Below are 10,808 nucleotides of genomic sequence, written 5' to 3' on the forward strand. Positions count from 1 at the left end.
GCACATCCTGTTGGAAAAATACTGCTGGGGCAGCTGGGTAGCTCAGCGGAATGAGACCCAGGCCTAGAAACTGGAGGTCCTAGGTTCAAATCTGGCCTCAGACACTTCCCAGCTGTGTGACCCTGGGCAAGTCACTTGACCCCCATTGCCTACCCTTACCACTCTTCCACCTATAAGTCAATACACAGAAGTTAAGGGTTTAAAAAAAAAAAAAAGAAAAAAAAAAGGAAAAATACTGCTGACTTGCTTGACAGATTTGCCATACACCTTTAATCTGTTAAAAACACAATCTCTTCAAAGCACAATAAAGTAAAGTTCCACAAGAAGTATGTCTGTATTTCTTCCCACTCCTCTTCCATCTCAGCCTAATGCCCTGAGACTACACACCATTTCATCATAGTCATTGTCCAATCTCCTCATCTGCTTTCCTGGGACCCTAACTACCTGAAGGAAGCAGAGAGAAATCATGCCATTCCAACTCCCAAACCTGTTTTTGCCTGAGAGGACTAAGACTCCATGACCAGTAGAGCTTCTTCCATACATCTCCTGATCTTTCCTAACTTGCCTGCAAAGGAAGGGCAAGTCAGTTCCCTTCATTGGCCACCTTGCCTGATAACTTGAGAGGACTCTTCCCTAAGGCCATCATACCCCTAGGAATGTTGATAGCTTACCTGAATTTATTCCTCTAAGTCCAACTTCCAAACACATCCACTGCATCCCATATCCCAGTGATCCTGAAGTGCTGCCTCTCATCATCCATATGCTGTCCATTGCCACTCCCTAATTATTCCCATACTATCCCAGTGATTGGAGATAAGCTTTATCTTGGAATTTTTAGATTTATAAAATTAAAACTTAGACTTAGAAGATTTAAAGATCTTCAAAACCTGACCCCTTTCTACCTTTTCCAATCTTCTTACTCCTCACTTCCCTTCATGTATTCTACAGTGATGTTGCTCTCCCCACCCCAACCCTTTCTAAGTCTTTGTATTTTCACTGACCATTCTGGAATTCACCTTTGCCTTGCTCCACTGACTTCTTTCATGCCATAGCTAAAATCTATTTTCTGCAAAAGATTTTCCTAGTCTCCATTAAAGCTAGTACCCCTTGTCCGAGATTATTTCTAATTTATCCTGTTTATAATGAGGGTTGGCAGTGGGAAATGGAGCTTTAAAATGTTAGAAATGCTTTGAAATTCTTCTTTAATGGTGCTTTTAGATCTTATGTTCTTTACTAGTTAGCAGAAAAGCATATGCCACCTTGTGTTTTCCCAACTACTCCTAGTTGATGAGAGCTTACAAGGGCGAGCCTGGAAAGGGGAGAGCATTTGAACTATGTTATCACTTTTATTCCCTTTGATAAGAATTTGCAAGGTTTAGAAGAGACATCCAAAACATCCAAAAGCATCCAAACAATCTTGAAAATTGCACTGGGGATCTTTATATTCCTTCCCTATCCCTTCCCCTGGAATGCTCCCTGAAAAGTCCATGGAAGGAATAATCTGAGGGAGGGCAGAGAAATCCCAAGACTTATAATAAATGTAGCCACATGAAATCCTGTTTTGGCTTTTCTATCGTCCTGGCTACACTATCTGTAACAGCCTCGAATAAACATTTCATACCTTAGGATGAAGGAATCTGGCCTGCAATTCTTTGGGCAAGAACCAGCATTCGCTCTCTCACCACAAAATTTGATCTCCCAAAAAATTAAAGCTAATACTTCCTAATCTGATATTATTTCCAATTTATCCTATTTATATCTTGTTTGTATTTGTTTGCACATGTTGTCTTCCCCACTGAACTGTAAGCTCCTTGAGACCATTGCCTGTTTTCCTATTCTTTGTATCCTGAGCACTTCGCAGTCTCTGACACCTAGTAGGGCTTGGATAAATGCTTCTTGTCTTGATTTGACAAAGAAAGAGGATATAAATGAAGCTTTCCTGTTGAAGATTGCTAAATTGGTATAAAAGCCAATAGCAGTAATGATAGGGCACTTCATCTTCTAGAAATATCATTCTGTTAAAAGCACATCTAAAACATTTTTGATTTGCCTTGTTAGCAGTTTCATCTCAGAAGGCAGAGGAATGAATCAGTTAATCGGCAAGCATCTGTCAAGCACCTACCATATGCTAGGCCCTAGGGAGACATGTTAAAAAAATGAAACCATCCTCACCAGCAATGACCTGGCATCATAGTAGGGGAGACAAATACATATAAAAATATATGTAGTTTAAACATAGAGGGGCAAAATACACAAATGTATGAAACAGTTAAATACAAGATAATTTGAGACTAGGAGCACTAGCATTTGGGGTGGGAAAAGAAATAAAGAAAATTTCCTTGTAGAAAATGGCATTTAAACTTCTTATTAAAGGAAGTGAGAGACTCTGAGGTGGAAATAAGAAAGAAATATATCCCATGCAATCTTCAATACCAATGTAAAGGCCGTCCTCCTATATGGATCAGAAAGCTGGAGAGTGACAAGAGCTAACACCAACAAACTCCAAGTCCTTGTTAACAGATGTCTACGTCACATCTTGAACATCAGATGGCCTGAAAAGATCTCCAATGCTAGTCTCTGGGAAAGAACATTCCAGTACCCCATTAGTCAGGACATAAAGAAACGTAAGTGGAGATGGATAGGACATACGCTACGAAAACCGGAAGACAACGTAGCCAGACAAGCATTGAGCTGGAACCCTTCAGGGAGGAGGAAAGTTGGAAGACCAAAACAGACCTGGCGAAGATCTGCTGAAAATGAAACAAAAACGGTCGGAATGACATGAGCCCAGCTAGGGGAAGTTGCCCAGAACAGAGTCCGTTGGCGTGAGATGGTTGCGGCCCTATGCTCCTAAGGAGTCAACAGGAATAATAATAATAATAAATTTGGGATAGCCAGTCAAGAAGCACAGATGTAGCAAATATTGTTATAAAATGGAAAAGACACTGAATTTGGAATTACCAGACCTAGGTCAAGCCATGGTAGTAGTATGTGATTTGTGCCCTTAGGCAAGACACTTTTTGAGGCTCTGTTTTCTTCATCTACAAAAATGAGGATAATATTTAATTTATTTTACAGGGTTGTTGTGATAGAAAAAAAAGTTGTGAAACAAAGCAACATAGTATTATGAACTATTGTCACAACTCTAATTGTCCCCTAAGGCTCTGCCCTGGGCCCTCTTCTCTTCTTTCTCTTGCTGTTCTCATCAGCTTCAATGAATTCAGTTATCATCTCTTTGCATATGTTTCCCAGATCTGTAAATCCAGCCCTAGTCTCCCTCTTGAGCTCTAGTTTTGCACCAAAAATTACCTCTAAGATAGACTGGATGTCTTATAGGCATCTCAAATTCAACATATCCAAAAACAGAACTTCTCATCCCAACTCCACTATTATTGTAAAGGTCACCATGGCTCCCCAGTCATTTAGGCTCCAAACTTTGGTATGATCCTTAACTTTTCCCCAGCACTGACCTCACCTAGCCAATTCTTTGCTAAATCTTGTCATGAGGATAATATTCACAGCAACTCTTCTAGACATCTATCACCTTTTCTTCACTCACACATGCACCATCCTCAACACCTCAGGTCTAGACGACTGCAATATTCTTCTGTTTGGTGATCCTGCATCAAGTCTCCTGAATCCATCCTCCACTCAGTTGCCAAAATGATTTTCCTAAAGGACAGATCTTACCATATCACTCCTCCACTCAATAAACTCCGGTCATTCCCTGTTCTTCAGGGTCAGCTATTTAGCATTTAAAGATCTGTTTGGCATTTAAAGACCTTTACAGCCTGGTCTGTTCCTACCTTTCCAGTCTTCTTACCCTTTTATTCCTTCCATGCTTCTCTCTTTGATTCAGCTATAATGACTTGCTTGCTATTCCTTATACACAACATTCTATCTCCATGCATTCCATCCCAATGTCCAAGCTATCTCATTATGTCTCTCCTCCTTTTTGTGGTTAAACACCTTGAGAAGGTCATCTATAACAGGTGCCTCCGAATCTTTCCTCCCACTCTCTTACTTCTCTTTTCTTTCTTCTACCATCATCATTCAACCAAAACAACTCTTTCCAAAGTTAAGAGTAGTCTCATAATTGTCAAATCTAATGACCTTTTCTCACTCTTCATACTTCTTGACCTCTCTTCTGCCTTTGAAACTATTGATTATTTTTTTCTACTTGAAACCCTTTCCTCTTTAAGTTTATGGACACTGTGATGGACAGCCATCCTTCAGACTGGCTATCCTCCATGCCCTGTTTGGAATGTTCTCCTTCATCACTTCTGTCCCTTAGTTTTTCTTGCTTCTTTCAAAAAGTCTACTCATATTCCAGCTTTTGCTAAGGCCTTTCTTGGTCCTTCCTTCACCTTACCCTCTCGTGTCTTCCTTCTGAGGTGACCTTTCATAAAATATTCTGAATATATATTTTATATGCTTATTTATTTGCATGTCTCCCCATTATAGCTGGAACTACTTGAGGGAAAGGATAGCATAAGCACTTAATAAAAGTTTGGGATTGACTGACACTGTGCCTTTTTCTTTTTTTCTTTAAGTTGTTTTTTTTTCCCCTCTGAACTTAACAAACATCACCTAAAAGGAGCATATCCACAGACACAATAGAACAGAAAAGGCTAATTCTATTTGAAATTGTGAATATTATACCTTGATTTTGCTTTTAATTACATAAAAAATCTAATACTTTAAGAGATATTTTGTTAGTTAATGATTACTTCTGGTCTTCCTTCTGTGTATTATAGCATTTCTGTAACCTTCTTTTCTTTATTTTTCTGACGACCTTAACCCTACCATCCCCTTCAACCTCCCAATTGAAAAAAAAAAGAAAAAACTTATAATAAATATACATAGACAAACAAAATAAAGTCTCACATCGTCCAAAAATATATCTCTTCCTGCAGCTTGATTCACCAATCTGTCAGATGGTGGGTAGGATCAACATTGGTCTTCTGGAATTGGATATTTGAACTTATCTGACATAGCTAGGTACTCTCTTACTCTCTTGGGATTGGTCATTATATTGATCAGAGTTCTTAAGTCTTTCAAAATTTTTCTTTACACTATTGTTATTATGTATATATTACGTATGTATATATGTATATATTATGTATGTATATATATCATCCTCTTGGTTTTGTTCACCTAGCCCTGCATCAATTCATATAAATCTTCCCAAATTTCTCTGAAGCCATCCATTTCATCACATCTTATAGTTCAATCATATTCCATCACACTTGTTTTGTTGTTTATAGTCATTTTCAGTCATGTTCAACTCTTTGTGACTATTTTTGGAGTTTTCTTGGCCAAGATACTGGGGTAGTTGCCATTTCCTTCTTCAGTTCATTTTGCAGATGAGGAAACTGAGGCAAAGTTAAATAATTTGCCCAGGGTCACAAAGCTGGCAAATGTCAGAGGTTAGATTTGGAATTAGGTCTCCTCTTGTCTCTAGGATCAATGTTCTATTCACTGAACCTCACTAATATATCATAATTTTTTTCATCTAAAACTATTTCTGGCCAGAGGAAATGGCAAAGTAGAAGCAATGAAAATCCTAGGAGAAAGTGACCATCATTTAGAAAGATTTTTGTAATGTTCAAAGAAATAGACATGATCCTATGACCTCATGCTCTAATAGGAGAGAAGGGTCAAGAGGGATGAGAATCTCTTTAAAAAGAAAAGTTGATAATATAATAAATAGTCCAGTATCTCAATTGACAGGGTAAGGGGAAATCATAGAAATAGATCTATGTTACTGTACAAAGAACTCTTCTTTGAGCTAATAAGACATATTCATAAGAGGAGCACATAGCCAAAGATAAATATAAAAGAGTAGCAAGGACACAAAAGGCTCTTAAACTGAAAAGGACATGGTTAAAAAAGGAATGGAGCCAATGATAGGTGAGAAGATAGTAAGAGAGTACCTCACTATGTTAGATAAGTTCAAATATCCAGGCCCAGATAAATTACACCCTATAGTACTAAAAGACCTAAGAGGGGAAATCATTAACCTTTTGAGGAATTATAGATAATGAGAGGATGGGAGTGCTGAAGATAAGCAAAAGCAATGACTTCAGAATGGGGAGAAAAGACTAGATTCTGGAAACTCTCTGCTAGCGAGCTTGAAATTGTCAGTCCCTTCTATAGGAATGAAATACGAAATATATTAAATAAGTATTGATTAAGATAAGGAATTTTAAGAAGGTATCTCTGGGACTGCAGGCTTATTATAAATTATAATAAATAGATTTTTATATAAATATTTAGTCTCCAAGGAGTTATATACTGCTCTAGTGAAGGCAAGTCACTCTTGGCTTTCCTAAAGGAGAGCTGAAAGATACTTTGTGATCATCAAGCAAAGTATTCTAACACAGCATCCTCCTCAATAAGATCATTTATAATCCCAATACTTCACTTCTTTCTTATTGTCACCAGTCTTTTGAGTCTTCTCATATCTATCCCAAAGGGAGAGGAATGGGGATGGAAGAGAGGGATAGAGAATGATTACAGAAAAAAGAAATTAGAGTCGTACCTTTTCTGGATTTCTCAACCCAGATCCACTGGTGTAATATCTGCCCAGACCTCTGGCAACTTGGCTGCAGAACCAGTCATTAGTCTGTAATAGTGGCAAGTATGATGTACTTATGCCAGGAGACATGTGGATTTGAATCCCACCATTGACACTAGGTAGCTGTATGGTCAGTCACAGTCACAGGCAAGTTACTTGACCCTTGACAGTCTCTGTTCCTTCATCTGTTTAATGGAGGCAATACTATGCTGTTGTGAGAGTCTGTTAAGATGTTGTATATAAAGTGCTTTGTCAACCATAAGTGCTATGTAAATGTCAACTTTTGTTATGAATAAAACTCTTCCGGAAAAGATTTACAGGATAAGGAAACATTAATAAAAACAAAGGGAACAATTCCTGGGAGCATCCAACCTTTCTAATTCTACAATTCTTTGTAATTTGTAATAAGACTTGCAAGTCTTAGCTCTCCTTCCCTTTTCCCCCCTAGGACTACATGACTCCACAAGCCCAACATTATGAGGGCTAATTTCCAAATGGGCAGCTAGTTGGTACTGGACAGAGTGCCAGGCCTGGACTCAGGAAGACTTGAGTTCAAATCTAATTTCAGACACTGACTAGCTGTGTAGCCCTGGGCAAGTCATTTAACCCTGTTTGCCTCAGTTTCATCATCTGTAAAAGGAGGTGGAGAAGAAAATGGCAGACTACTCTAGTATCTTTGATAAGAAAACCCCAAATGTGGCCATGAAGACTGTTGCGGTTAAATAACAAGTTTTAAAACATCAGTGATAAGGACCCTGCCTAGCCCTGCCTTACACCTTCGGGTGAAAGGCTTGTGTCCTTAGGGCTACTAGTTCCAGCTACAGTTACTGCTGGATGCTTGTGGCTTATTTGGTCTGCTTTGTCTGCTATGCTAACTGATGTTGCTCTCCGATAAAATTCCCCAAAAGGTTCCTAAATGAACCATTTTTGAGCTTTTAGGAAGAAAAGGAGGATCATTTGGAAGCAAATGTCAAATTCATAAATTTTTAGAAAGGTTCGTTATATGGATACATCAGGAAAATATTGTGTAAACAACATGATAGCATGTCTGGGTTCCAGGAAGACATTTGACAGTTTCTATCATGATTTCCTTGCAGACATTATGAAATAACCTAGAGAGAGATCTCTAGGATTTGCCATGGGGCTGTCTTCCTTATAGTCCTGTATAACAATTTTATCAATGATTTACATGAGGACATAAAAGGCTCTTCAAAACCTGGTTGACTCAGGGGACTTGATATCACTGCCTCATTGCCTGTATACTCAGATGTTTGATTGGTGAATACCTCATTGTGGCTAAAAAGATATCTTGCTAATTGTTAATTTTTAAAATTTTGGCTGATGCAAACTGTGAGAGGTAACTAATAAATAAACAATTATTTTGTTTGGAATTAGTTTTGTTGAAAAGCAAAATTCTTTACTATTAGTAGTGTCCCAGCCAAGGTCAGAGGAGAATTCATCAAGTGTACCGTGGAAGGAATTCCCTGCATGGCCTGGGAGTTTGAACAAAATAATTTCTGAGATCCTTTCTAAGTGTAATATTATATTTTTCCATGCTAGGTTAACATTCATTTAAGAGAAAATAACCCTAAGGAATAGGACACAGATCAATTGTATTAGTGGGTAGTGGGGGAAAGGTCTAGAAAAGTTCAGGGCATGAATTGCTATCTTCAGAGAAAAGACTCAAAAAGAGCTCATGAAATGATAAGTGGCTTAGACATTTTAGAAGGTAAGGGTGCAGGGACAAAGCACCTTCATCAAATCTATAAATAATCTTAGCTTTGCTTCAGTAATGTGAAAAGTAGGCCAAAGAAAGTTCCTTTGAAAAATAACCAATTTTTTTCATTTAAAAATTTTTGCTAAGACTGGATGTAGTTTGCTAACAAAACACTGGGTTGGAAATCAGGTGACCTGCCACTAATTAGCAAATCATTTATTGTTTCTGGGCCTCTGTTTTCTATCTGTATAAAAAGATTGGATCATAGTAAATTACTTCTATCTTGCTTTCTAGTTGAACATTCCTTAATTCACAGTTCACCCTGAATTGCATCTTTTATCTGAAGATTACGAAATCTTTCCCAGACCTTGACTGATTAAATTTCATAGTCTTCTCCTGCCCCCTCCCCACATCAGATACTTCAAATAACAGGTGACATGCTGTAAATACCAAATAAAATTGGAAGGAAAAAAAAACCCTACCAACATTTTAAGTCCCCAGACTAGACCAAAGCGATAAACAATCACTTGGCAATCTCACAACAGCAATAAAGAATACAGTTCCTTTTGGTTTATGATATTGGGCTGCCAACCAGAAGTCCTACAAGAACCATATTATAGGGGTTCAAACTCATCAAAGACTTTTAGGCTTAGAGTGAGTAGGCTGCCTGGTGGAAACTTGTCAGTAGAGTGTGGATTGGTGTCTCAATATCCTAGCTGATAGGGCTGCGATCTCCTCTCATCATCTGAGTTTTTTCCAGTGGTAGACATCAGAATACAGAGATAGATAAAAACCAAGAGTAGCTCATGCACTATGCAGCAGGCTGGACACATGCCACTGGGGTAGTGGTCATTGCATAGACAGTGTATATGCACGTGCTCACCGTCATCAGAAACGGCTCTTGGCTCTCTTTCCGGCTGCCATAGTAACACTCCACTCATTATTGGAGATATCCCTTGGCTGAGGGCTGTATTTTGGAGCAAATTACTTCAGAGTCATTAGAAGTAGATAACCACAAGTAAATAGCAGAATGGTTTAGGCTGGTCAGAAGTATTTTTTAAGTCTAGTTTCTTTTGGTCTTTTCAGGAGGCAAAATACCCATCCTCTATTTATCTTAAATCAAATGCTCACTACAACTGATAATCTCACAGTGGTTTGCTGCCTGGCAGTAGATAAGTCCCTAATACTAACAGCAATGATAGGAATGGCTCTACAAGCTCAGACTTGTGATATGCTGCCAGCCTTGAGAGCTTCCTGAAACATGAGAAGACATTATCCTCCAAATGCTTCCAGGTCCCATGTAGTGCTTTGACTCTGTTTAGTCGCTGTCCACTACCAACACTGCCCACAAGCCATAGTCTATATCCAAAGTGAAGTCAATATCCAAGAAACTTCTTCGTATGTAAGGTTTTCTAGCTAGCAAAGTAATGTTATAGTAATTGCTTTTAGGGTATATGGCTTAAATATAAAGAGTGATACTGTAAGTAAATTAGGCAAATGTGGAATCATATACCTGTCAGATCTATGGGGAAGGGAAGAATTTAAGACCAGCAAGAGATAGAGAATATTACATAATGTAAAATGAATAATTTTGATTATATTAAATTTTAAGACATTTTGTACAAACAAAACTAATGCAACCAAAATTAGAAGGGAAGCAACAAACCAGGAAAAAAATTTTATAGCAAATTTCTCTGACAAAGGTCTACTTTCTCAAATATATAAGGAACTAAGTCAAATGTATAAGAAATCAAGCCATTCCTCTATTGACAAATGGTCAAGGGATATGAATAGGCAATTTTTGGATGATGAAATCAAAACTAACAATAATCATATTTAAAAGTGTCCTAAATCCTTTCTGATTAGAGAAATGCAAATCGAAACAACTCTAAGGTACCACCTTACACCTAGCAGATTGGCCAATAGGACAGTAAAAGAAAATAATAAATGTTGGCAGGGATGTGACAAAATTGGGACATTAATGCATTGCTGTTGGAGTTGTGAAGTGATCCAACCATTCTGAAAGGTAATTTGGAATTATGCCCAAAGGGCTATAAAAGAATGCATGCCCTTTGATTCAGCAATACCACTACTAGGTTTGTATCCCAATAAGATTTCTAAAAATGGGAAAGGATCTATTTGTACAAAAATATTTATAGCTGTGTTTTTTGTGGTGGCAAAAAATTAGAAACTGAAGGGGTGTCCCTTGATTGGGGAATGGCTGAACAAATTGTGGTATATGATGGTGACAGAATACTATTGTATTATAAGGAGTGATGAACTGCTTGATTTCTATAAGAACTGGAAAGACTTACACAAACTGATGAAATGAACAGAACCAGGAGAACATTATACACAGTAACTGAAACATTATGAGACAGTCAAGTATAATAGACTCTGCTACTAATAGCACTGCAATGATCCAGGACAATCCTGGAGGGACTTATGAGAAAGAATGTTATCCACAGATAGAGAAAGAACTGTGGGAGTAGAAATGCAAAAAAAAAAACC

This window comes from Gracilinanus agilis, chromosome 3 (assembly GCF_016433145.1).
Source record: "Gracilinanus agilis isolate LMUSP501 chromosome 3, AgileGrace, whole genome shotgun sequence".
NCBI lineage: Eukaryota > Metazoa > Chordata > Mammalia > Didelphimorphia > Didelphidae > Gracilinanus > Gracilinanus agilis.